This window comes from Pseudonaja textilis, chromosome 14 (genome assembly GCF_049901715.1).
Source record: "Pseudonaja textilis isolate UNSWEBS1 chromosome 14, rPseTex1.2, whole genome shotgun sequence".
NCBI lineage: Eukaryota > Metazoa > Chordata > Lepidosauria > Squamata > Elapidae > Pseudonaja > Pseudonaja textilis.
In genome coordinates, this window is record NC_142003.1 from 6,132,873 (window position 1) to 6,158,980 (window position 26,108).

Sequence of the window (26,108 nt, forward strand, 5' to 3'; positions counted from 1 at the left end):
CAGAATATTTCACTTTGCTGACTCCCAAAGTTGGTGAAAAAAAACCCAAACACCTTCAATTGGGCAAAGTCTTCATTTGCCGTAGGAATGAAAACTGAATTTTTTCCCCCTCTGTGGAGAAGAATTCTTCAGAGGAGATAATAATTACATCTGAAAAGGAGATTTGGAATATTATTTTTAAGCAGTTGGTGGTTGAGCTTGTCTAAAGGATGATTGATGGCTAGCTCCCAATAATTAGGATGAAATTCAACATTTCATGGATGTGGCACTGATCAGCACGAGAAGATTAAAAATCTCCCACCCTATTTATCAATGTTTTCTCAGAAAAATCTTAGTGCGGGTGGGGAACAACGGTGTCCCCATTTAACAGTGAAGAAGAGTTCTGACCAAAGCTTCCTGAGACAGTAACAATCACATACTGTTCCCAAAAACCTTTTTTTAATTATTTCAATGGCTGTGAATTATATGCATTCACAGCCCGTAATGAGTCCCAAACAGGTTATGAATAGCGCAACTGGAGTCTGCCAAAGTCCTTCGGGATAAGGCTGATAAGCACTCACCTTTATCTCCCTTGAAATGCTGCCAATGACTAAATTGCCAATTAGCTGTACAAGGCACAAAGTCAATACGGAGCTTCAGAGTTTACACTGATCAGAATGAACAAAGTTGCTTCCTGCAAAGGCTCCTGTCCCTTTGCTCCTCCTTTATGTCTTATGGGAGTGGCCAATCATCTCCAAGCCTTACTTCCACATCTCCCCTTTTGTCTTAACTGTTCTTGCCTTCTGGCAGCTCTGCACAACCACGCACTGGGAACAGGCTCCCCCTGTTCCTCTGCCTCGCTGATGTCAGATTCCAGAGGCTGGATTCTGGATTCTGGATCATTGACCTTCAGTCGTTCCAAGGCAGGTAAAATGAGGATCCAGATTGTTGGGGGCAAAGGGGGTGACTCTATAAAGCACTTAGAGAGGGCTGTAAAAGCACTATAAAGCGGTATATAAGTCTAAGTGCTATTGCTATTGCTACAATGCAGAGGTGGTATTCAGCAGGTTCTGCCCAGTTCTGGAGAACTGGTAGCAGAAATTTTGAGTAGTTCGGAGAACCGATAGTGGAAATTTTGAATAGTTCAGAATAACCCCTCTGATTAGCCCCACCCTCATCTATTCTCTGCCTTCCGAGTCCCAGCTGATTGGCTGGGTCTTCTTTTGTTGCCCTGCACAGGAGAACAGAGCTGTTAGTGGTGGGGAGGGAATGGGATTTTACAGTATCCTTCCCCTGCCATGCCCACCAAGCCACACCCTCCAAGCCAAGCCACACCCACCAAGCCACGCCCACAGAACTGGTAGCAAAAAAAATTGAATCCCACCATTGCTACAAATTCTCGCTTAGCTACAGAAAGTTTGAGTCCAATTGTGGTTGTATGTTGAGGGCTAGGTTGCAGACTTTAAGAAAGGAGATTCACAAAATACGGATAGCGGTGGAGAAAAGAGACCCCTGCCTACCACTCGGAAAAACCAAGCAACCCGAAGGGAGAACATCATCTCTGGAGCCAAATAATTCCATTCAGTGTTACATTTCCCATCATCGAGATGCTTCTCGGGTTTATATCTCCCTCCCTGTTCCCCATACGTGCACATTATGTTCAGAGACGTCTCCCTTAATTTAATCTCCTTAAGCAAGCCCTCTGGGTGTACATATGGATGTACGTACCTAAATGCTATAAAGTTAGCCATTATCTCTTGAATTTAGGTGGGTAGGAAAAAAAAAAGCACAGCTGACCCAATTCTGTGCTCTTTCTCTTTGGATGGAAGGCTTTTGTTCTTATTGATCGCTTTTGGTATATTTTAAGTTTCTAGGCAGCTTAATTGGGACGGCAACTAAGGCTGGGCTTTGAGGTTCTTTTAGCTTTCCGAAGGTCTCGTTCGTGATACAAGCAAGTCTCCGATGTATAACAGCTCGTATAGTGACTCTTCAAAGTTACGGTCAGGTTTCCAAGCGATGAAATACATTTAAAAAGAAAAGAACAAAGTCCAGCTTCCAAAACAAATTCTTTTATTTAGGAAAGGATCAAATTGGCAAAGTCCGTGGTAATTCCAGATCTGACACAACCCGGAATTATTCCACAATATTAAAAGTTTGAAAGAACCCCACCCCCCAAAAAATCACATTCTCCAATAGAAGTAATTCAATGTTGTTCAATGTCATAAATCTGCACCTCAAGGGGCCCAAGCATGGACAGCTTGTTTCCCACGGGAAGAAGAACCACCTAGCCAAAACAACTCTCTTTATCTTCACTCCTCCCCGCTTAGGAATGTGGCGAGCCTGAAACCCTTCCCCCATGACTGCCACAGAGAAAGTAAGAAAAAAAAAATATACTAAGCCTAACTAAAATGGCTGCGCATATGTCAATTTCAGGCTTGACAGTTACAATGGCATTGAAAAAGTTGACATACAACTCAGAGGTGGTATTCAGCCGGTTCGGACCAGTTTTGGAGAACCGCTAGCGGAAATTTTGAGTAGTTTGGAGAACCGGCAAACACCACCTCTGACTGGCCCTGTCCACATCTCTTCTCTGCCTCCCATTGAGTCCCAGCTGATTGTCTGGGTCTTCTTTGGTTGCCCTGCACAGGAGAACGGAGCTGGAAGATATTATACTTCTGAGTCACATTATGATTCAATTATGCAGCTGCTTGGACAGATGGATCTTCCAAATGAATTTCTCTTGAGGGACCCACCAAAGGTCCCTGCAAAGATCACGAATGTTGGCCTCAAATTATATTATCACTTGGATTCAAATTCAAACTTAAGTTCTCTGGCCATTCCTACCTGTCATTTTTAGATTATTTCTGTTCCCCCTTTTATTGTAGGGAAGTACTTGAAGGACGCTGCAGATGCCTCTATGTTCACGGTTGATTCTCCATATAATTGTTTAACAGAACACCATATTCACTCCCTTTATTGAAGAGATAACACCTGTAAGCTGAAGAAGAGTTTAGTAAAACAAGGCAGAAAATCTAATTTATGTGGAATAAGATGTGCTGTGAATTTATGATTGAACATAAATACTTATTACAGGGGGGTAACTAGATTTCTGACCTTATCTGCAATTCTTACCATTATAAATGGAATTACTATCATCAATTTTTCTTGCTCAACAATTTCCAAAGTATGTATGTATATATATATGTATGTATGTATGTATATGTGTATGTGTATGTATATATGTATTTGTGTATAGATAGATAGATAGATAGATAGATAGATAGATAGATAGATAGATAGAAAGATAGATAGATAGATAGATAGATAGATAGATAGATAGATAGATAGATAGATATAGATAGATAGATACACACATATATGCCCACTTTTTAAAAAAAATGTATATATAATCATTTTTAATATAGTATATTGTCTGGGCATATCATTTTACAAAAGAAAAAAGAAAAATAAATAAATAGTAACATATTTGCTAATAACAATAGTAGTTATACAAAAGAATACCAAATTTATAATTATGTTGGCTTATTTATAATCCTATTGATTTATATTAGCGTACTTATAGTCATAAACCATGTTTAATTTATACATAGCAATAATCTTTCTTCATCTAACTTCTACCTCTTACCTGTAACCACTCATAAAATCTATTCCATGTTAAGTAATACTCTGTATCTTTTATTTTCAATGTCAATCTATCCATCTCTGCACAGTCCAATATTTTCTGAATTACATTTTCATCTGATGGGGTGTTCTCATTTTTCCAATATTGTGCAAATGCAATTCCCAGGGCTCTCAATACATGTAAAATTAAGTACATAGTCTCCTCATTGTATTTATTTTTAGGAGTGTAGGTTTGTCGTTAGATGTAGAAGATAATCGGTAGGTAAAGTCAAATCTTCTTCAACTTAAACTCCATTCATGGATACTTCAAGTAATTTGCTCGGAAATAACACAGAAGCATTTCCTTTTAGGATGCTTTTCCACTGTCCATGTCTAGTACAGACATCCAGGAATCTCTCTTTGTGGTCTTCTTTCCTAACCCGGTTGTGAACCTATTTTGCATTTTTCAAATTTAACTATGTGCTGCCAACTAGGGGCAAGCCTAAAGATTTAATGGTGTTTTAACCATCATTCAATGCTTAGCAATGAAAATTCTAATCCCAGTTCTAATCCCAATTGTAACAAACCAAGGACTACCTGTAGAAGGTGAGACTTAATTGCTAACTGCTGAATAAGCCCTAGAAGACCTGCTGTTGCTATGCATTTTCATGCTGAGTTCCCTCTGCTTAACTGGCAGAATAGCTTTCCATAAGCCTCTGATAAATATTAATGAAGTTTTAAAAGAGAACTTTATTGAAATGCAGGTGGATTTGCAATATTCTCAAACAAATATCATTTGCTTGGCAAGGAGACTTCAAGCAAGCAGAATCCTAATTAGTCTGGCAACAGAATGTGTATGTGTGCGTGTGTGTGTGTGTGTGTGTCAGTGTGTATATGTATTCAAGCACCAGAGAAAAAGCCACATCCCTTTTATTAAAAGGACAGTTCTTTCCATTTGGCATGCATTCTTGTTTGCTTCCAACTTACATTCCGGGCAGGTGTGTGAATTGATTCTGAGGATGGAGTTCTACTAAATAATTGGCTTTGCAATCTGGCCTTGTCAAACGCTCCTTGCTCATATAATTGCAAGCACAAAAGAACTATACAAATTCCAGATCTCTTCTACCTGCCAACTGCAGAAAGGTATCAGAAGGGAACCTGGATTAGAGGAAGGTGCCGTGCTTTGAAAATGCTGGGGAGAGGGAAAATGCTTTGAACTTTTTGCACGCGTGCCTTCTTTTTGCTGTTTTAATGGCCGGGGCCTTTAAGGAATGAGGAATTGTGATTCTACGAAATGAAATGCAATGGTGAAAAGAGTCAGGATCTACATTTAGGCAAGAAAAATCAAATGTATATGTGGTATATATGGTACCTTGCTCAATAGTAGCAATTATGAGAGGGGCCTTGGAGTACTAGTGGACAATCATTTAAATATGAGCCAGCAGCTGCCGAAAAAGCCAACGCAGTTCTAGGCTGCATAAACAGAGGGGTAGAATCAAGGTCACGCGAAGTGTTAATACTGCTTTATAAGGCCTTGGTAAGGCCACGCTTGGAATACCGCATCCAGTTTTGGTCGCCATGATGTAAAAAAGACGTTGAGGCTCTAGAAAGAGTGCAGAGAAGAGCAACAAAAATGATTAGGGGACTGGAGACTAAAACATATGAAGAACGGTTGCAGGAACTGGGTATGTCTAGTCTGATGAAAAGGTGGACTAGGGGAGACACGATAGCAATGTTCCAATATCTCAGGGGCTGCCCCAAAGAAGAGGGAGTCAAGCTATTCTCCAAAGCACCTGAAGGCAGGACAAGAAGCAATGGGTGGAAACTCATCAAGGAGAGAAACAACCTAGAACTAAGGAGAAATTTCCTAACAGTCAGAACAATTAATCAGTGGAACAATTTGCCCTCCGGAAGTTGTTAAAGCTGCAACACTGGGATTTTTTAAAAAGATGTTGGATAACCATTTGTTTGAAGTGGTGTGTGGTTTCCTACCTAGGCAGGGGGTTGGACTAGAAGACCTCCAAGGTCCCTTCCAACTGTTATTCTATTCTATTCTTTTCTATTCTATTCTATTCTATTCTATTCTATTCTATTCTATTCCATTCTATATTCTATTCTATTCTATTCTATTCTACTTTTGGGAAATTTGCCTTCTGCAATTGCACCCTCCGATTTGCCGACTAGGAATATGTGTTTCTAACATGAATGGACTCTTGGGTAAATAAACCCAGCTTTACATATTTACAATGCATTTATTGAACCTTTCCTCCCACGCCAAAGTTCCCTGGGTGAATTAGCTAGCACTGTGCGCTCACATTCCTGGAAGCCCGATAGGGCAGTCAGCATTCTTCAAAATACTTTCCTTGCAGGAAAAGTGGGACTTTCTCCCAGTTTCTTCCATTGCAACATCCCTCGAAATCTTGCAGTGCAATCTGTTGGTTGGAATATTTTAACAAATGACTCGGTCTTTGCGTGACGAGACAGAAGGGGAATTTCTTGTTCTGCTCAACTGCTCAAACTTAGCAAATACAAGGCCAGCATTATAAATCAAGAGACTTATTTGCCAACAAATCTCTGCAGATATCTGGAACTTCCTTCCCAAGGAAACATGCGTCATTTTCCTCTGCTTTTCCGTTTTCAAGTTAACCTCAAAAGACATTTTTGCTTCGTCTTACAAAGGGGCAGAGCTACAGTGGTCCTTCGGTACAGGAAGGTCTCGACTTACGACAATTCACTTAGCGACTGTTGGAAGTGACAACAGCGCTGAAAAAAGGGACATGACCATTTTTCAGACTTATGACCATTGCAGCATGTGATTTACAATTTGGATGCTGGACAACTGGTTCACACTTATGACGGTTGCAGTGTCCCAGGGTCACCTGTTCACTTTTGGTGACCTTCTAACAAGCAAAGTCAACGGGGAAGCCAGATTCACTTCACAACTGGGGCAAGAAAAGTCCTAAAAGGGGCAAAACTCACTTAGCAACATAAATTTTGGGCTCAGTTGTGGTTGTTAAGTCAAGGACTCACCTGAATGCTATCATTAATTGGTTCTGGGGAGGGGAGGCGTGGTGAGTACAAAAAACAATGAGTACCAAACAAATTTTTCCCATAAAAAAATAATATAGTGACTCACAGGCGATACCCACAGGTTCTAGCTTGTGCGTTTGTCGCAGCAAATCTTGGTTCCAAGAATTAGGACACCAGACCACAACAGGTAGAAGAATACAGGTTTATTTGCGCAAAGTGTTCAGAGCATTAACATGGCAGATTCTGAACCCTCAGCTCTTCTTGGGAGAACATTTTTATACTTGATAAGACATCACCGAGGACTTGGGCGTTCTTCGTGACACATTTACCATATATAGACAAAATGGCACACAGTATTATAAGGAAAATATGAGTAAGTCGGAGGAGGGTGATTCAGCAAGTCGAGTACTAAACAAACAATGAGTACCAGGACAGCATTTTCATGTTGAAATGTGTTGAGTACCAAATCCATTGAGTTACAAAGCAGTTGAGTTCCAAGCTACCACTCCATTGCTCGGGAGCTCAAAACCAGCAAAGATAAGCACTGTCAGCCTTCAAGAGTTCTTTCCTTTGCTTTGCATCTTTCGGCTGCCATAGTAATGGGGGGAGGGGTGAAATAATTGGGCTTTGTGGGTGTGGGAAATGTGCTGGAGATTTAGAGATGAACTGTATAAGTTGGGGAAAAACTTTCTTGTTTATGGTTCTTCGTTGTGCTATGCGCAGGCACAACTCTTTATCAAACTAGGCCAACGAACAGATGCCACACAGGACATTATACACAACTTTGATTGGATGGGCTGTTTGAACTATTATGAGTGGGAACGTTGCCATCACTTTGTATATGTGTTTTTCGTGCGTAATTCCTCCGAAATCAGAATTCCTTTGATGCTACCACTTGATTTTCCGTAAAAGATATCTTTTCTCTATATTAATGGAGTCTAAGCATTTCTTTCTTGGATTTTGAATGGAGCACCACCTGACAGGCACATTTATCCGTAGATCAGTGTTTCTCAACCGTGGTCACTTTAAGATACATGGACTTCAACTCCCAGAATTCCCCCAGCCAAGCATGCTATGCTATTCCTATGCTAGGGGAATTCTGGGAGTTGTCCCATACCTCCCCCCCCTGAAAGTTGCCAAAAAACTTTGCTGCAAACTGATTCTTATTATTATCCTTTTGAAGAAAAAAAAAGAACAACCTGTACAATAAGAACAACAACAAGGAGAACAAAAAGGAAGTTTTGTTCCAACTGTAGCTTAGATGATACCTGTGTAGAATTTCTGATGAAGGCAATTGCACTGATTTTGTTCTGCAGGTTATTAGCATTTAAAGGGGAATCAGAAAGAGTTAGAAAGGGAGGAGGGAAACCATGTTAGGCTACAAAATAGAGGAGTCCTGTAGCATGATTAAGGCTAATCAACTTCATCAGGGCCTAAGCCTGCATCCTACAAAGACTTTACTCCAAGTTCAGCCAAGTTTCATTGCAATTGACAGTTAGAACAATTAATCAGTGGAACAATTCGCTTCCAGAAGTTGTAAATGCTCCAACACTGGAAGTTTTTAAAAAAGATGTTGGATAACCATTTGTCTGAAGTGGTGTAGGGTTTCCTGCCTAGGCAGGGGGTTGGACTAGAAGACCTCCAAGGTCCCTTCCAACTCTGTCATTCTATTCTATTCTAATTTTTGCAACTTGACTTATGATCTTTCATTTAGTGACTGAAGTTACAACGGCAATGAAAGAAGAAACACATTACCATGTTTCAGTTTATGACCGTTGTAGTATTCCCTATGGTCACGTGATCAAAATTGGAATGCTTGGCAACTGACTCATATTTACGATGGTTGCAGTGTCCTTGAGGAGTCATGTGATCCCCTTTTGCGACCTTCTGACAAGCAAACTCAACGGGGAAGCCAGTTTCACTTAACAACTGTGTTACTAACTCAAAAACTACAGATTCGCTTAACAACGGTGGGAAGAAAGGTCATAAAATGGGGCAAAACTCACTTAGCAACTGTCTCACTTAGCAACAGAAATGTTGGGCTCAATTGTGGTCATAAGTTGAGGACTGTCTGCAATAGCAGTGGAGAACCTGCTAAACACTCTACCGTGGTTTGTGAGAAATATGTGAGAAACTCAAGGCAAGTAAAAATCCAAATAATCCTTAACTTCCGTTTCACCAAAGCTCAGTTGTGAATTGTGAGGCTTGTGCTGAGTGAAATGGTTATCTTTTCAGGGTAGGGAAAATGAGCAAGAGAATGGGAATTAGGGATTTTTTTTAAAAAAAAGGACTTTGGGGACTTTTGTACCTTGACTTGCCTGATACTGTGTTGGGAACATGACTGTCAAAAGAAAATTGAGGGTTTTTGCTTGTTGCAGTCACCCGATAAGGACGCCTGCTCTTCAAACCTAGCAAAAATCATCTGCCAAAAAAAGATATAATCACAAACAGCTTTGTATTTTGCTCATTTATAACCCTGATAACACTTGCTTGTCTAACTTGGCTCTCTTCCCCTCAGATGAAATTCAAACAAGTCTCAAATATCTTTCGCCCTCCAATACAGCGATGCTCGAGATTGCAAAGGGCATCACACCAGCATAATAATATTTTCAGACTTGCAAGATTCTGTCGACGTAGCTTTACAATAAAGGAATGGAATGGAATGGGATATGGAATAGAATAGAATATGGAATAGCATAGAATATGGAATATAGAATGGAATGGAATGGAATGGAATGGAAGAGAAGAGAAGAGAAGAGAAGAGAAGAGAAGAGAAGAGAAGAGAAGAGAAGAGAAGAGAAGAGAAGAGAAGAGAAGAGAAGAGAAGAGAAAATATGGAGTGGAGTGGAGTGGAATGGAATGGAATGGAATGGAATGGAATAGAATAGAATAGAATAGAATAGAATAGAATAGAATAGAATAGAATAGAATAGAATAGAAAATATGGAATGGAATGGAATGGAATAGAATAGAATAGAATAGAATAGAATAGAATAGAATAGAATAGAATAGAATTCTTTATTGGCCAAGTGAGATTTGACACACAAGGCATTTGGTGCATATGCTCTCAGTATACATAAAAAGAGGAAAAAAATACATCCATCAAGAATCATAAGATATAACATTTAGTGATAGTCATAGGTTACTAAATAAGCACTCTCATCATACTAGAAAACAAAACAAAACAATATAAATCGTAGAGACACAAGCAACAAGGTTATAGTCATAAGCAGAAAAGGAGATAGGTAATAGGAAGGATGAGAAGAAGAATAGTAATGCAGTCTTTGTACATAACTTGACAGTGTTGAGGGAATCATTTGTTTAGGAGAGTGATGGCGTTCGGGTTAAAACTGTCCTTGTGCCTAGCTGTTCTGGTGTGCAGGGCTCTATAGTGTCGTTTTGAATAAGTTCTCTGGTCGTGATTCCTATCCTGTTTTACACTGTGAGGCCAGCAACAACCTTGCAAGTATGAAAGTACAACTGTCCCCCAGCCCACGTTTCCTTTCTCAGCCTGAGAAACTAGGGAGGGTCTCTTTTGAGCCTTTTGTCCCAAGTAGAAATGATAGCTCACATTCCAAGGATCCAGTCTCTCAAGATATTTACCACCTATCATTGCAAATTGTCGTCTGTGTGTAAAGGTGTGTTTGCATGTGCATTTGTTGTATCCTGTGTCCCTGTGATGACCCGGAGTGTAACACAAACGTAGCAAAATCTAAAATGTAAATAAATGTCCTTTAAGGCCTCCAACTTGGCCCCACGGTTCAATAATTCTCAGTTGGAGATAAAACTTACTCAAAAATAGTCTTCAAAAGAAAGCAATACAGTCCGAACTTAATGAGCAGATGGAGGTGAAATAAAAAACCAAAGCAAACCACAATGATGAAATTACCACAACGGACCAGGATAAGTAATTACCAAATTCAAGGAGATAACATGGCACAGTCTGTTGGAAGGACGCCAACCAAGATAACTTCAGCCCAAAATAACACACACTGGCACTTCTGGCAATACTGTGTTGTAATCGTCTCTCTTATATACTAGTCTCCCCAGCTGCAACCAATGAGGAGGATCATGGCCACTTCCTCTCTCATAAACCAAGTTGCTTCCTTCTCCATTCCTCCCTGCATGTCCTAGGATGCAGAGGGGATGGGCCTGGTTCTTCCTCTGCCCAGCCGGCCTCTGCCCTTCCCCAGCCTCCTCCACAACCTCCAGAGCCACACTTCCACTCCCCGTTGGCTGTTCCTCCTCTCCCTCAGAGTCCAACTCTACCAAGGGCATGACAGTCCCCTTCCACCCCTTACTGTTCTCTCCAGGTGCAAGGTGACTTGTCCTTGACTTCTAAAAAAGGAATGTTGTTGAGTCTAATCTTCTGCTCATCAAGAAATCTCCTCTCCCAATTTCCCAGGCACTAAATGTGTCAGCCTCGAAGCTTCCAAGTAAAATGTGGCTTCCAAAGCTGACACTAATAATGATATCTCAAGGAAACATTCCACGAATGCCCCTCCCTTTGACCAGGCCTTCCGCTGGTGATGTTCTATCAGCTACTTATTAAAACAGAAGAGATTTGCATCCAGAGAAAGAAAAGAGACCCAACAAAACAAAACAAAACCCAGCCATCTGTAGCCGGATTGTCGATTTAAGCAGGGGGCGATGAAGGTGCCGTGTTGTGTCTGCAAGAAGATGCTAGCTGTGGTTGCAAACGGAGCTGAGATGTTGGCGGAGGGGGAGGCGGGGAAATCACACGGCGTTACCAAACGTAAACAGGCAACTACAGCTGGTAGAGCCACTCAGAGGTCAGGCAGCAAACAACAGAGATTCCCAGGCTTCTAAATCGCAGCTGCCGAAACAAAGCTACTCTCAACTTACTCTGAGCCTCTGCTCAGTCGCAGGGTTTTAGGAAGTGCTGCTTTGGCTGTTGGGAAATGTCCAGCAATGGCTTTAAGCAGGGATGGGCTTCAAAAAAATTTAGCAAGGGGTTCTCTGCCTGGTTGTTGGATGGGCATGGTTTAGTTGGCCTCTTGCACCATGGTGGGGAGGGGGGCATTTTTGCCCTCCCTGGGCTCTGGGGGCTTTCCTCGAGCCTCTGGGAGTAGGAAAATACAATCCACCCTAAAACTCCGATCCTGCACTCCAAATCGACTACGCACGAGCAATAAAAGGTAGTCCTCGACTTATGACCACAGCTGAGCCCTGAATTTCTGTTGCTAAGCGAGACATTTGTTAAGGGAGTCTTCGCCCCATTTTACAACCTTTCTCGCTGCAGCTGTTAAGGGAATCACTGCAGTTCTTAAGTTGGTTGCACGGTGGTTGAGTGAAGTCTGGCTTCCCCATTGATTTTGCTTTGTCAGGTGGTCGCAAAAAGGGATCACATGACCCCAGGACACTGCAACCATCATATAAGTACATGCAGGGGTGGGATACGACAAGGTTAACTACCGGTTCGGGATTTCCGAGCTTCCCTGCACGCTGTGAGCCCCGTGCCTGTAAATCATCATCAGCACGCTGAGTGCTGAGAAGCAGCCTTTGAAACAGCCCTGTTTTCCTGCTTTTTGAACTTCAGCTGTGCCTCGTTTGGCAGCTGAAATTGAAAAATCAGGAAATAAGGATCAGGTAAGAGTCCGGGTGGGCGGGTGGGCAAAAACATCAGTCTGCTGCTCTTCAGAGCTACCAGTTCTACAGAGGTGGACAGAACGGGTAGAAACCCACCCCTGAGTACATGCCAGTTGCCAAGCATCCAGATTTTGCCCATGGCCTTTGGAAAAGCACCTTTGGGACAACCATGGCCTGGATGATTGAGAAGCTCCATAGAGATCTGCTCTATCTAAAGAGAAAAATGTTCTCAAAGGTGTGAATGATGGGAGACATTGCAACAAAGCCAGCTGGATCTAGGGCAGGAATGGGTGGCAGGTTGCTCAATTGTGACCTATCAGCCTGGTGTGATGACCCAGGGCGCGGCACAAAAGCAACAAAGTCACGAATGTAGGTAAAGTCCCTTTAATTCCTTCAACTTGGTCTCCAATGTCCAGTTATCATCAGCTGGAGACAAAAACTCTCACAAGAACAGTTTTTAAAGGGGAGAAATTCAGTCCGAACCAAAAGTACATATAAATTATAAATAAAAACCAACACAAATCACGCTGCAGCAATTAACGAGACAAGGCAGGATAAGGAATTGCAGACTTCAAAAGGATAACAAAACACACACAGTTGGGAGGGTTCCATAACCCAGATAAGACTTGACAAACAAAGTTAATGCACGCTTTGCTTCCAGAAAGCTGCTGTGCGCAAACGCCCTTTATATCTTGTTTCCCAGCTGCATGCAATGAAGGGAATCAGGGCCTTTTTCTCCCCCGTAACACACGTTGCTCCCTTATCCATTCCTCCCTGTGTGCCTAGGATGCAGAGGGGGTGGGCCTGGTCTTCCTCTGAATGAGGAAGGCACGAAGGTCACACAACCAGCTGAAAGTTCAAAGTCCCTTTCAATGCTCCAAATTTCCCCCCAAATGCGTCCTTGGCAAATTCCTGAGCAAAGCATGCACACACACACACATGGCAGCCTCTGGCTGCACCCAGTCCAGCAAAGCAAAGGACCAGGGAAAGGAGTCCATGAAACAAGGAACAAACAATGAGTCCACGAAGCAAGGAACAAGGCATGGAGTCCACGAAGTAAGGAAGAAGGCAAGCAGTCCTGCAAACTCCAGGCATCTGCAACGGCACACAAAGCTCCACAAATACAGTGTTTGTTCCTGACAAATGGCCGTCCCACAGCGTCTCCTTAAGTCTCAGACCCCAGGTGCCTTCTGAAGAGGGGTGGAGCGCTCTCCTCCTGAGTCGTCAGGATGGACTGTGCTGTTCCTGCCTTCTCTCCACGCTCCTTGCTCTGGGATCAGGAGGGGGCAGTCCTTGCTCGTCGCCTGAGCTCTGTCGATCCTCATGTCCACTGCTTGCCCTCTCTTGTCATCCTGCCCCCAGTCCTTCCTGCTAACAAGCCACCCCAATCCTGAGGGGCTCTGGTCTGCCTCGGCCTGCTCCTCCCCAAATTCCTCCAAAGCCAACGAAACTGCCCCCACAATCTCCGTTGTCTCCAGCTCCTCCTCCTCCTCCTCCTCCTCCTCCTCCTCCGCAGATTCAGGCTCCGATGGGGGCATGACATGAACCGTGCCAAAATCGCAGAAAACCGTGTCAGAGATATTTGACTATTTTGCTACTGAACTTCAGAGGTAAGGTCAAGAAAACCTTGGACTCCTTGGAAGGGCAGTTTGGAGTCCGGTGCACCCTCCCTCCCTCCCTCCCTTTGAGTTGTTCGCCATGCGTTATTTCCTTTAAAAAATATTTCATTGATCCACGGGTCTTTAATTCTGCTTTCCATTTAATGACTAGGTCAGGTGAACCTCCAGCTAGATCAGCCCAACACAAAAGTCCATTTAGCCCCGGCCGTAAATGGTTTTGCATGAATTCTTCTGGTACCCTGAAATGAGCGAGAATTGAAGGTCGGACACGATTAAAACTCCTATGGGATTTTTTTTTCCCTCTCTCTCTTTCCAATGGCGGATTGAAAACATTCATGAGTCATCAATTAGGGAGTGAAGCAATGAGGCTTTGTAACTGAGCAAACAATACATAAATGAATGATGGTTGCACAGGGCAGGAGCGTATGACAAATATATATCCTCTGGTGGGTCATCGCCATTTTATTTCATCTTTCTTGGCATTCTTCCCTCTTCATCCTAATCATCGCAAGAGCCAAGAAAGATAATTGACACATCATCCTCTGCTCTCCAGGGTAGGGACACGCATCCTTTTGCTTCCTAATCATTTCATCTCAGGTTGACAACAAAGCGGGAGTTTTAGCATCCGCGCGGTGTGGAGATGCATGCCTTGGACTCCCATCATCAATCAATCCCCGAAAAAAAAAAAAGGACCGGGTCCAAGGTGGCATTTGACAAGCCAACTATCCAATTAAGCCATTATAGAAAGGAGGCTATGCAATGTCAACAATCTTGGATGGCCGCCTGACCAAACAGGTGTTCCGTTCTTTAACACAATTTCTGGACGAAGAACGGTGCGGGAGGAAAAGAGAAACCTTCCAGAGGTGGACCAGAAACCAAGAATCTTGGGGTATCTTGGAGGCCAAGAGATTTATATGCAGCAAAAACTAGGGTGGGTCAGGCTGGGAGGATCAGGACCATGCATTTAAGGCAGGTTGTCCCAACTTTTTCTATACCCTGCACCCCTAGAACGCTTCTGATATATTCTTGTTGCACCCTTTAAAAATAATTATATGGATATAATTATAAATAAAATTTTAAAGGGGTGCAAGAATATATCAGAAGCATTCTAGGGGTGAGGGTATAAAAATTATATGCATATAATTATACATAAGGGATGCGGTGGCTCAGTGCTAAGGCGCTGAGCTTGTTGATCAGAAAGGTCGGCAGTTCGGTGGTTCGAATCCCTAGCGCCGCGTAATGGAGTGAACTCCCGCTACTTGTCCCAGCTTCTGCCAACCGAGCAGTTCGAAGGCACGTAAAAATGCAAGTACCTTTTGGTGGGAAGGTAACTGCGTTCTGTGCCCCTTTGGCATTTAGTCCTGCCAGCCACATGACCACGGAGACGTCTTCGGACAGCGCTGGCTCTTCTTCGGCTTTGTAACGGAGATGAGCACCGCCCCCTAGAGCCGGAAATGACTAGCCTGTATGTGTGAGGGAAACCTTTAACTTTTTAATTATACATATGAACTATAATTTTCAAACTTCTAACCCAAGTTTTCGTATCCCCTGTATCATTTCATACTCCCTGGTTGGGAATGCCTGCATTAAGATCCAGTATTGATTTATTTTGTATGCCTATATACAAGTATCTAATCAACTAACGGTCAGCACTAAATTGGCGGTAAATAAGAGCAGAATTAAAGAGGTGCGGGACTTAGGCCATTTGTGGGAATGTAACAATTCCAGGCTGAGTCCTCTCTTGACTCCACCTCCCAGGCTCTGCCTGTCCTTCCCCTACAAGTGTATGCTAAATGTCATCCTTTGAAAGAAGGAGATGCTAGTTCTTGAATGGGTGACAATAACAGGTGGCTCTCTTTGGCATATCCTGAGTTTCTTCAATATTTTGGTCACTTCTAGATCCTTGTCTAGAGGTTTGAATCAGCTAATACAGGTCAACTAAATAGGAACGGCAGCCAAGACCATTTTTATTTATTCTTTCTCTTTTCAATTGTAAGGATAGCAACTATTTATTTGTATCCAGCCTTTATTATATACAAGCTAGCTTCATTACAACCTATGCTTCATTATGAAATTATGTGATCGGCCTTAGTTTTTGGGGAGGAAAATAAGGGGGGGGGGAATTCTGCCTCTGCCTACCAGCTTCCGTTGGTATTCATCTGGCTAGCGTCCTGTCAGTGTGTGAGAGAGTTGAGGAGTGTTTGGAAACTGAAGCAGTATTTGCTGTGTGAGCAAGAAGGAGACAGCAAGGAGCCTGGGCAGGGCTGAGCTCAACTGTACTGTACTAAAGTGAAATTAAAACTGAAACTAAAACTCCTCTCCTCTGCTTGTGTTTTGCATTTGGAACAGATTTCTTTTCAGGTGGGGAGGGGGAGTAGAACTCCTTAGCATCAGAGCGTGTTAATAATAATATAGAAAATACTAATGCTCTGATGGTCATTTCAAAAAATCCTTTCTTAGTGAGCACCTAGAAGCCAAGAGGAACCTACGTGCCAAATTTCAAGTTTGTAGGCTTTACAATTCTGGAGATTTTGTGATGATGTGTGAGTGGTATTTCGCTTTTATATATATAGATAACTCAAAGTGGCAAACATATCCAACACACCTTCCTCCTCTTATTTCCTTAGAACAACAACCCTGTAGGTTGGGCTGAGAGAGACAGATTGGCTCAAAGTCATTCAGCTGGCTATGATGAGACTTGAACTCACGCTCTCCCGCTTTCTAGCCTGGTGCCTTAACTATTACAATGAAAGCACATACATTTTAGCAATTCTTGTTCATTATTTCTACACAATTCTTTTTCAGACTCAAGCCTGACAGTGTTCAAAACCATAAATTAGCTGGTTTATTTTAAAATCTAATAATTGTAAATAAGGGGGACATTGACAGTGATTATCCCTCTTCTCTTGATTTTGTTTTACATTCCTCTTGACAAAATGCCAGTTATCTGCTGATCAGTTTTGACAATGCAACGTTTGACAGAAGGCTCTATCTGAATTGGTGTGGGGTGGGGGAATAAAAACACGAGTTAAATATAAGTTATTGCAAAATGCACAGGAAAGTGGGGGTGGGTTGTATTTACCTGGCTTGAAAATGCACTATATTTTATAGCTTGCTGTTTGGTTTGAATGAAAGAGTGGGCGTTTCTGAGAAAAATAAGGTTTAAAAATTAGGAGGAGATGACCTGAGATAGCGAATGGCATCAGTATTTGTGCCACAACAAGGAAAAGGTTAATGTGGATTGTGATGGTTGTTGTGTCACACTGAGAAAATAGAAGAGATGCAAGCCCAAAGATTGGGCTGCAAAACACGTGGACCAAGAAGTCTTTTATAGGTGAGACATAATAGGCAAACATAAATGGATAATTTCATTTCCCAGAACTAAAGTTCATGGAATGTTGGCCTGACATAACAGATTATTACAGGAGGCTGGAAAAAAAATGTGGGAGGAAATCTTTCAAAGTTATCTTGAAGCAAAAATCAGATGACAAGATGAAGGAAAGAAAAAAGCACCGGTAAGAAGTCACAAAGTTTTCTTTAGACTCTGAAAAGAAATTGACCAGTGAATGGGCCAACGCTGACCCATTGTCCCTAGTTCTTTATCCAGCCTTTCTGCTCCTAATAAGGTTTAAGCAAGACAGGCACAGATTTCAACGGATAGTTAGAACTGCAGAAAAAACAATGGCAACCAGCCTGCCTTCCATGGAGGACCTGTATACTGCACGAGTCAAAAAGAGGGCTGTGAAAATACCTACAGACCCCTCACATCCTGGACATAAACTGCTTCAACTCCTTCCCGCAAAACAATGATATAGAGCCCTGATATAGAGCCCTGCACACCAGAACAACTAGACACAAGGAGAGTTTTTCCCCAAACGCCATCACTCTGCTAAACAACAAATTCCCCAAACACCGAGAAGCTACCTTGTAGAGCTGTGTTACTATTATCCTTCTCATCTTTGTTTTATTGAGTTTCCTAGTATGATTTCTGTTGATTGCTTATTTAGCATCCTGTGACAATCACTAAGTGTTGTATGTTATGATTTATGATGAATGTTTAGAATAGAATAGAATAGAATAGAATAGAATAGAATAGAATAGAATAGAATAGAATAGAATAGAATAGAATAGAATAGAGAAATAGGGAATGGAATGAATAGAATAGAATAGAATTGAATAGAATAGAATTGAATATAGAAATAGGGAGCTGAATGGAATGGAAAGAATAGAATAGAATAGAATAGAATAGAATAGAATAGAATAGAATAGAATAGAATAGAAATTGGGAATGGAATGGAATGGAATGGAATGAATGAATAGAATGGAGTAGAGTAGAGTAGAATAGAATGGAATGGAATGGAATGGAATGGAATGGAATAGAATAGATTAGAATAGAATAGAATAGAATAGAATAGAATAGAATAGAATAGAATAGAATAGAAATAGGGAATGGAATGAATGAATAGAATGGAGTAGAGTAGAGTAGAATAGAATAGAATAAAATAGGAATGGAATAGAATATAGAAATAGGGAATGGAATAGAATGAAATAATAGAATAGAATAACAGAATTGGAAGGGACCTTGGAGGTCTTCTAGTCCAACCCCTTGCTCAGGCAGGAAATCCTATACTATTTCAAACAAACGATTGTCCAATCTCTTCTTAAAAACTCCCAGCGTTAAGAGAATTCACATCTTAGAGGCAAGCAGTTCCACTGGTGAATTGTTCTCACTCTTAGGTCCTTTCTCCTTACTTCTTGGTTGCTTCTCCCCTTGATTCCATCCACTGCTTCTTGTCCTGCCTTCAGGTGCTTTGAGAATATGTTCACCCCCCCTCTTTTTTGTGGCAGACCCTCAAATATTGGAAGACTCCTATCCTGTCACCCCTAGTCCTTCTCTTCATTAAACTGGACGTACCCAATTCCAGCAACCATTCTTTATATGTTTTAGCCTCCAGTCCCCTAATCATCTTTATTTATTTATTTTATTGATTTGATTTGATTTGCCAATCGCTTACAAGATAAACGGGGACAATAGGACAGGGATGGTAGGCACGATTGTGCACCATCTTTGTTGCTCTTCTCTGCACGCTTTCTGCGTTTGTATTTTTATACATTTGTATAATGTATTTTTATGATGACTACGATCGTGATTTATCACTTGTTGCTTGTATGTACAGTGAGAGCTTATGCACCGGAGACAAATTCCAATTCACACTTGGCCAATGAAGAATAAATAATTTCTAATCTATTATTAAGATATAACTCTACAGCAACTGGGAGAGAGACCTAGATGTCCTACTGGACTACAAGTATGAGCCAGCAATAATTGCTACCAGAATAGCCAATGAAATCCTAGACTGCATCAACAGAGTATCAGGGTCACAGGAAGCATTAGTACCGCTCTATACCGCTTTGGAAGGACCACACTTGGGAAGCATAATACTTCCTGACATTCATTTGCCACCTACTCCCCATGGAAAAAAAACCCCAATGGAAGAAGAGTCCCACATTCACAGGGTCTTTGCCTTCAGAAATCCTCTTCGGTTTGTTTCTTTAGCCCAACAAGTCAAGCGATCCCGGCTGCTAAGCCCACCTGTCAAGAAATGCACTAGGGATCCCTAAAATTAGATAAGAGTCAGCCGAGGAGGAGCGAGGAAGGTTGATTCTCCCCCAAATGAGATTTCTTAGGAGAGAGTTGCGAGGGATCCTGAACAAGCTCATTAAAAAGCCCTTCCACCACTTCTTGCCTGCTCAACCTTCAATAAAGGACTGCTTAGATCTCCTACTTTCTCTTCAACCTCGACCGGCTTTGAAATACAAATTACTGCTCCAGATGATATTGTTAGCTTAAAGCATCAAGACCAAGTGGATCGAGGAGAACCCTGAAGGCTGCAGCAGGCTGACAAGGATGCAAGTCATGGTCAGTTTGGCTCAGTGGTGAAGGCTAGAAATCAAGAAACAGTGAGTTCTACTCCCATCTTAAGCATGAAAGCCAGCTGGGTGACTTTGGGCCAATCACCAGGAGATGGTGAGTTCTAGTCCTGCTTTTGGCAAGAAAGCCAGCTGGGTGACTTTGGGCCAAGCACCAGGAGATGGTGAGTTCTAATCCTGCCTTAGGCATGAATTCCTTTGCTTTTTCTAATCCAGTATTTTTCAATCTTGCCTATTTGAAGATGGGTGGACTTCATCTCCCAGAATTCCCCACCCAGAATAGCTGGCAGGAGAAATCTGGGAGCTGAGATCTACCCACCTTCAAACGGCCAAGGTTGAGAAACGCAAATCGAATCCAAAAAGCTCTATTACTATTTTCAGTAAAGCCTTCGAGTGGATACTGTCTCCATCTCACTGAAAAAGCTGTTTGATTTCCACTGGAGGTGGTTTATGAATATATGAGGGGAAAAAAATGATACAGGACAGGAAATGAAAAGCATAGGAAAAACTAACAAACAACACACAAACATACATGCACAAACACTCCTACAGACACTAATTGGTTTCGGTGCCTGGGATGCTGCTAAGCTAGCATTGAGTTTGACTTTTAATGCAGATATTGTAGCCTGCAGGAGTTAAAAAGAAAGAAAGAAACTAATTACATTTAATAATTCAGGGAGACTTGATATGCTTCATTGTTACTCAGAAACTAATTACTTCTCTCCCTCCAAAAGCCTCCCTTCCCAGTATAAATAAAAGTGGATGTAGACAACATCATTCCAAATGAAATAAAAGGATTTATGGATGATGAAGGCCCTTCTGAAGCGGGGGATTTAGGAAGAGGTGGCAATTCCAACCCCAGAACTGGTCAGAACGTGCTGAATATCACCTCTGGGTTTGCAGAGTAGAGGAGAAAAAGGATTACGGAGTTCTTGGTGGTCTCCGAGCTTGGTTCAGAGGTGGGTATTCAGCAGGTTCTGACCAGTTCTAGAGAACCGGTAGCGGAAATTTTGAGTAGTTCGGAGAACCGGCAAATGCCACCTCTGACTGGAGATTTTACAGTATCCTTCCCCTGCCACGCCCACCAAGCCACATCCATTGAACCGGTAGTAAAAAAAAATTGAATTGGTTGTTCTCTTCCAGATGTTTCATGACCCAGCTAGGTAACATCATCCGTGCCAGGTTGGGTTCTCTCGTCCTGCTTAGCCTTTTTGAAACCAGACATAGTTAGCTAGATGCATGAGCTCTTTTTAAAAAAAAAAATTAAAAATATGAAGTGGAAATGAGAACCTGAGATTTCTGCCAAGAACGTCATTCAATCTATATCACGTTAACTTCTGCTCCACGGCCAATGATCGTTTGGGTCCCTTCACGGCTAGATTGCAGGGCCTGTCACCCTGAGTCATGAGTAAAAGGCAATTTCTTAATGGAAAAATTCTTTTAACACTTATTAACTGTGTTTATTCAATTGAATTCCATTAAAATCCAAATTAAAGTAAACTGAGCCCCTTTGATTCCTTTTAAGTTCTGGACCTGTCCATTTTTGGACAGCCTGGCTCTTACAGAGGAGCTATATATGACCAGGCTCAGCCTGATGAAGATGATGAGGAAGATGATGTTATTCATTTTGTGGTCTCCAATGCTTGGCGATTCTATGCTCAGGCCTCTCTACATCTTCCAATCTTGCATTGCTTCTTTGACTTGTTGGTTGGTGGCTGGTGTCGGTTTTGATGGTTTCCAGCCATTGTATTCTTTGACAGCCTGGGTTCCTTTACCACTAACTCTTCCAAACATAATTGTTTTCTCCAGTAAATTTCCTTGCATGACGTGGCCAAAATAAGTGAGACATAGTTTTGTGATTTATTTATTTTTTTGCCTTCCAAATGACGCATCTGGTATTATTTGCTTGTTAGTCCTCTTTGTTGCCCAAGCCATATGCAAGAGACTTCTCCGGCACCACAGTCAAATCTGAGCTGATTTTCTTCCTGTCTTGCTTTTTTAAGGTCCAACTTTCACAACCATAGGTAGCTACGGGTGGAATCCAAAGGTGGAGTTAAATGGGGCATTAGTCTGGAATCCTTACATAGCCATACACGACTCAAATCCTGTGAATTCTGTTGACTAGTGCTAATTTTCCTTGACCATTAATAATTCAAATTCTTGTGTACAGGAGGGAGCATAAAATAAAGCTTGTAATACTTTTAAACTCCATCTTGGTTCCTGTTTTTTTCCTACCAAACTATTTTCTAAAAAGAAGTATTTACATTTAATCTCTGCACTGGAAAAGCAAAAAGGAAAAACAACCTACCACACCAACGAAGCACAACTTATCTTTATATTTTCCTCTAGCCTTCCTTAATTTATCTTTGCTTGTTAAGGTCATTGACAAGAAAGCATTTTTTTTTCTAATAAACCTTTATTGCTCCAACTTTCAAAGGAGGCTGGAATGGATTGATATTTTAAAAAGGAGAGATTGTGCCAAAGAATATAAATTGGAAACGTACTTTGAAAAGCAAAGAAAAACTTGATATTTTTTTTAATAAAAAAAAATCACTTTGGAGTAATGCCAGAATAGCCTGTTTCATTTGTGTTATAAAGTCTGCTCTGCTTGGACTGTATAAGGACAAAAAAAATGTGAGTTTTCTAACAGCCAACCTGAACAGGATTTTTTTTTTTTGACCTAAGTACATCAGCAGATTGTTAATTCAGTACCCAAACGAACAAGAAAGTTACAACAGGGTTTTATAAGTGGGTCATACATAAAATCTTTCAGAGAATAATCTAGGACAGCATTCTTTTCCAAGTGTTACTCATCTTTTACCCTATCTAATGACACCAAAGGGATTTTCACATTTTTTTTTAAACCAGGAAACGTTGTTCAGGTAGCTTTGAAAATGCATAGACCAAAATTGATTGGCAATGTCTATTTCACCTCCCAAAGGTATTTGCCCCCAATGGGCTTTTCCCGTGTATGTTACTGGGAGATGCTGATAAGGCAGGCTTGAAAAATGTAATGCCCTCCTAAGCATACCCTTGCGCTACGAATCCATTGGTGATGTCCATTTTGCGCCCCGAATTCACAAGGATTTAACCCTAACTCTTAGTGGATTTGCCTAAAATAGGATTTTCTCATGTATTTTACAGAGAGATGCTGATAGGACAGGCTTGAAAAGTCAACGCCCTGCTAAAAATACCAACGTGTTAGGAATCTGTTTGGTAATGTCCATTTCCCTCTCTGAATTCATGGAGAGCTAGCCTAATGGGGTTTGCGCCCAACAAGATTTTCCAATGCATTTTACAGGGAGATTCTGATCGATCAGTCTCAAAATGTCAGCATTCTCCTAAGCATAGCCATGTGCTATGAATCCGTTGGCAATGTTCATTTTGCTCTCTGAATTCATGGGGAGCTAATCTTAACCCTAAGTGGATTTCTCCCCAATGGGATTTTCCAATGTATTTTGCCAGGGAATATAGATAGGGTGGGCTTGAAAAGTCAGCACCCTCCTAACCATAACTAGGCTTAATCTGTTGACGATGTCCATTTTGCTCCCCGAATTCACGGGGAGCTAACCCTAACCCTAAGTGGAGTTCTCCCCAATGGGATTTTCCCATGTATTTTACTCTTGGGTTGTAAACTATTTCTTATCTGTTGTTTTTGGGCAGCCTTGCAGGTTTGTGTTTATCAAAGTTAATTAGTTTGCAGCAGCCTTTTAACCGGGGATTCGTAAGACTCATTAAAAGGTTTCCGTTCCCTTTGGTTCATGTTTGTCTTGTTGGAAAAGGGATTGGGTCAGAACACAGATTCACTTAACAACTGGGTTACTAACTTATCAGCTGCAGTGATTCACTTAACAACTGTGGCAAGAAAGGTTGTAAAATGGAGCAAACAGGTATTTGGGACACAATTGTTGGCCGTTAAGTTGAGGAATACCTATATAAGTAAGGCTCAAAAATCAGCACCCTCCTAAGCATGTCCATGTGATACGAATCCCTCGGCTATGACTATTTTCCTCTTTGAATTCATGTGGCCCTATCCCTAACTCTAACACTAAGTAGATCAGTACCCCAATGGGATAGAATGTACAATATAGAGTAATAGGTTTGGAAGGGATTTTGCCTACCTTTTATGTCTTTTCTTGCCGAGTGGAAAAAAATTAACTGCATTTATTTTTCTTTGCGGTTCTTATTTACCTAGAAAAACGTGATAAATTCACGGCTGTCGTGGGCCCAAGTTTAGACCGGCTGTCTTCCACGTTCAGCCTCACTGCACCCTCAAACGTCACTGTCCCTGGGATTTCCAACAAGGATGGAGGAAAAGGAGCTTGCCTAGCTGAAAGATGAATTGCCCAATGGTTTTTTTGTGTGTTTTTGCTACTTTGAGCTGCAGAGACATCAAGCTCAGAAATGAACTCCTTATCCTAGGGATCCATAATTCTTCTCGGTTGGGCTAAGGGGCCATAATAATCATTCTTTAGATGGCTGTCAGCAACAGTCTAATGAGATCCAGCATAAAGTTCCTTCGGAAAAGGGAGAGAGGGAATTGGTGAGAGTTGAACAACCCCCAAATACTCTTGCAGCGGTTGGCTTCTTAAAATTACGGGAATAACCTCAAGGAGAAAATAATTCCCCATAACTGTGGCAGGGTAGGGGGGAGATTCAGCTTTTTCAGTGGCCCTGGGTCCCTCTGAATCCTTTCTATTGGGTGGCAGAACTGTAGTGAGAAGGATGTCAACTCATAAAACATTCCTATGCCTGTTTTAGTAGTTGCCATAAAATGGAGGCGGGGTGTGGGGAGGAAGGAAATCTGGAAGAGGAGTGTAGCAGTTTGAAATCGAAAGTACATTCCAACACTTATCTTTAAAAGATTGTAATTAAAATACCAGTGCTTTTGGCCTGCAAATATATTTAATTGGAGAACGTGAATGATGACACTCGGCCCGTGAAGAATCTGGTTTATGAGACAGCCAGAGGGGAAACAGGGTCACAGGGACTGTAAATCAGGGGTCGACAACCTTTTAGACCTCAGGGACCACCAAACTCGTAATTTTACATCCTGTGGACCATTACTATGAATTTTGACTGACGGTGGCTTGCTGACATCGGTGGGAAAGTTGGTCCCGTATTCCAGAGCTGCAGTAGTCACAGGACTGGCCCTTTGGTCATCCCAGAGCAGCTACTCTTCCACCCAGGTGCACCAGCTTGCCATAGACTGGAGGAGCTGCTCCAGGATGACCAAAGGGCCAGTCTTGTGATTACTGTAGCTCTGGAATATGGGACTGACTTTCCTACCAACATCAGCAAGCCACCCCGGGGCAGATTCTCCTCCCCTGCCATTGGTCTTACCTTCCAGTTCCAGCTCGCGTGGCTCTACTCAAGGTAAGGTTTGCACCCAGCCGAAGGGTGGAGGCCAGTGGGTGGGTGGGCTTTGTGTTCCCATGGAGCCTGGATTAATTGCTTTGGGGGAGGGGAATTTCTCTGAGGACCACCAAAATGTTCTCAAGGACCACCAGTGGTCCCTGGCTCACCGGTTGGTGACCACTGCTGTAAATTACATATGCCAGAGTTAGCTTCCCACAGGGCAGGGCCAGTATGTTGCCTCTAATGAGTCCTTGGAAGTTGATGAAAGTTTGGTTCAAGGATCATGATTTAATTAGAGCCATTGCTGGAATCCTGACAAGGGGTGTACGGGCACTTGGTGAAAATCACACTGGGTTTTTTCAATTGTGTCATTTCCATGACAGGAGAACGGCAGGTGAAATTTTCCTTGATTGGGTAGGGATGGTGGAGGTTTTGAGCTGCATTATTTATTTCTTGCCTTATTTTTTTTTTTTACAAATAATGTAAATGGACGCTCATTTTAAGGTATCCCTTCCAGTTTCCATGGGCACGTTATTTTATTTATTAAATGGTTTTATATGAGTAACGGGGTGGCCTAGTGGTGAAGACCCTTGCCTCCCATTTGGAAAGTTGAGCAGCAGATATTTCTCTCCTAGGGCGCAAAGAAAAATAATTATCTGCTGTGAACTTCGTTTGGCGTCAGGAAGGGCAATCGGTCATTAAACGCTCAGCTCCATCCAGATGCCCCGAATTAAGGGATTACAGGGTCATAAAAAGGGGAGGGTTTTTTTTTTAATTAAACAAATTTATAGGACGGCCCAACTCACAAAATGAAATGACGAGGTCTTGGGATATGCGTGTTCTGTGTAATCAAGATCCTTTTCAAAGTTGCACATGCCGTACAATGTGTGGAACTGAATGAACTAGATCATGCATGATTGCACGGATATATCCACCTCCCAAGATCTTGCCATTTCATTC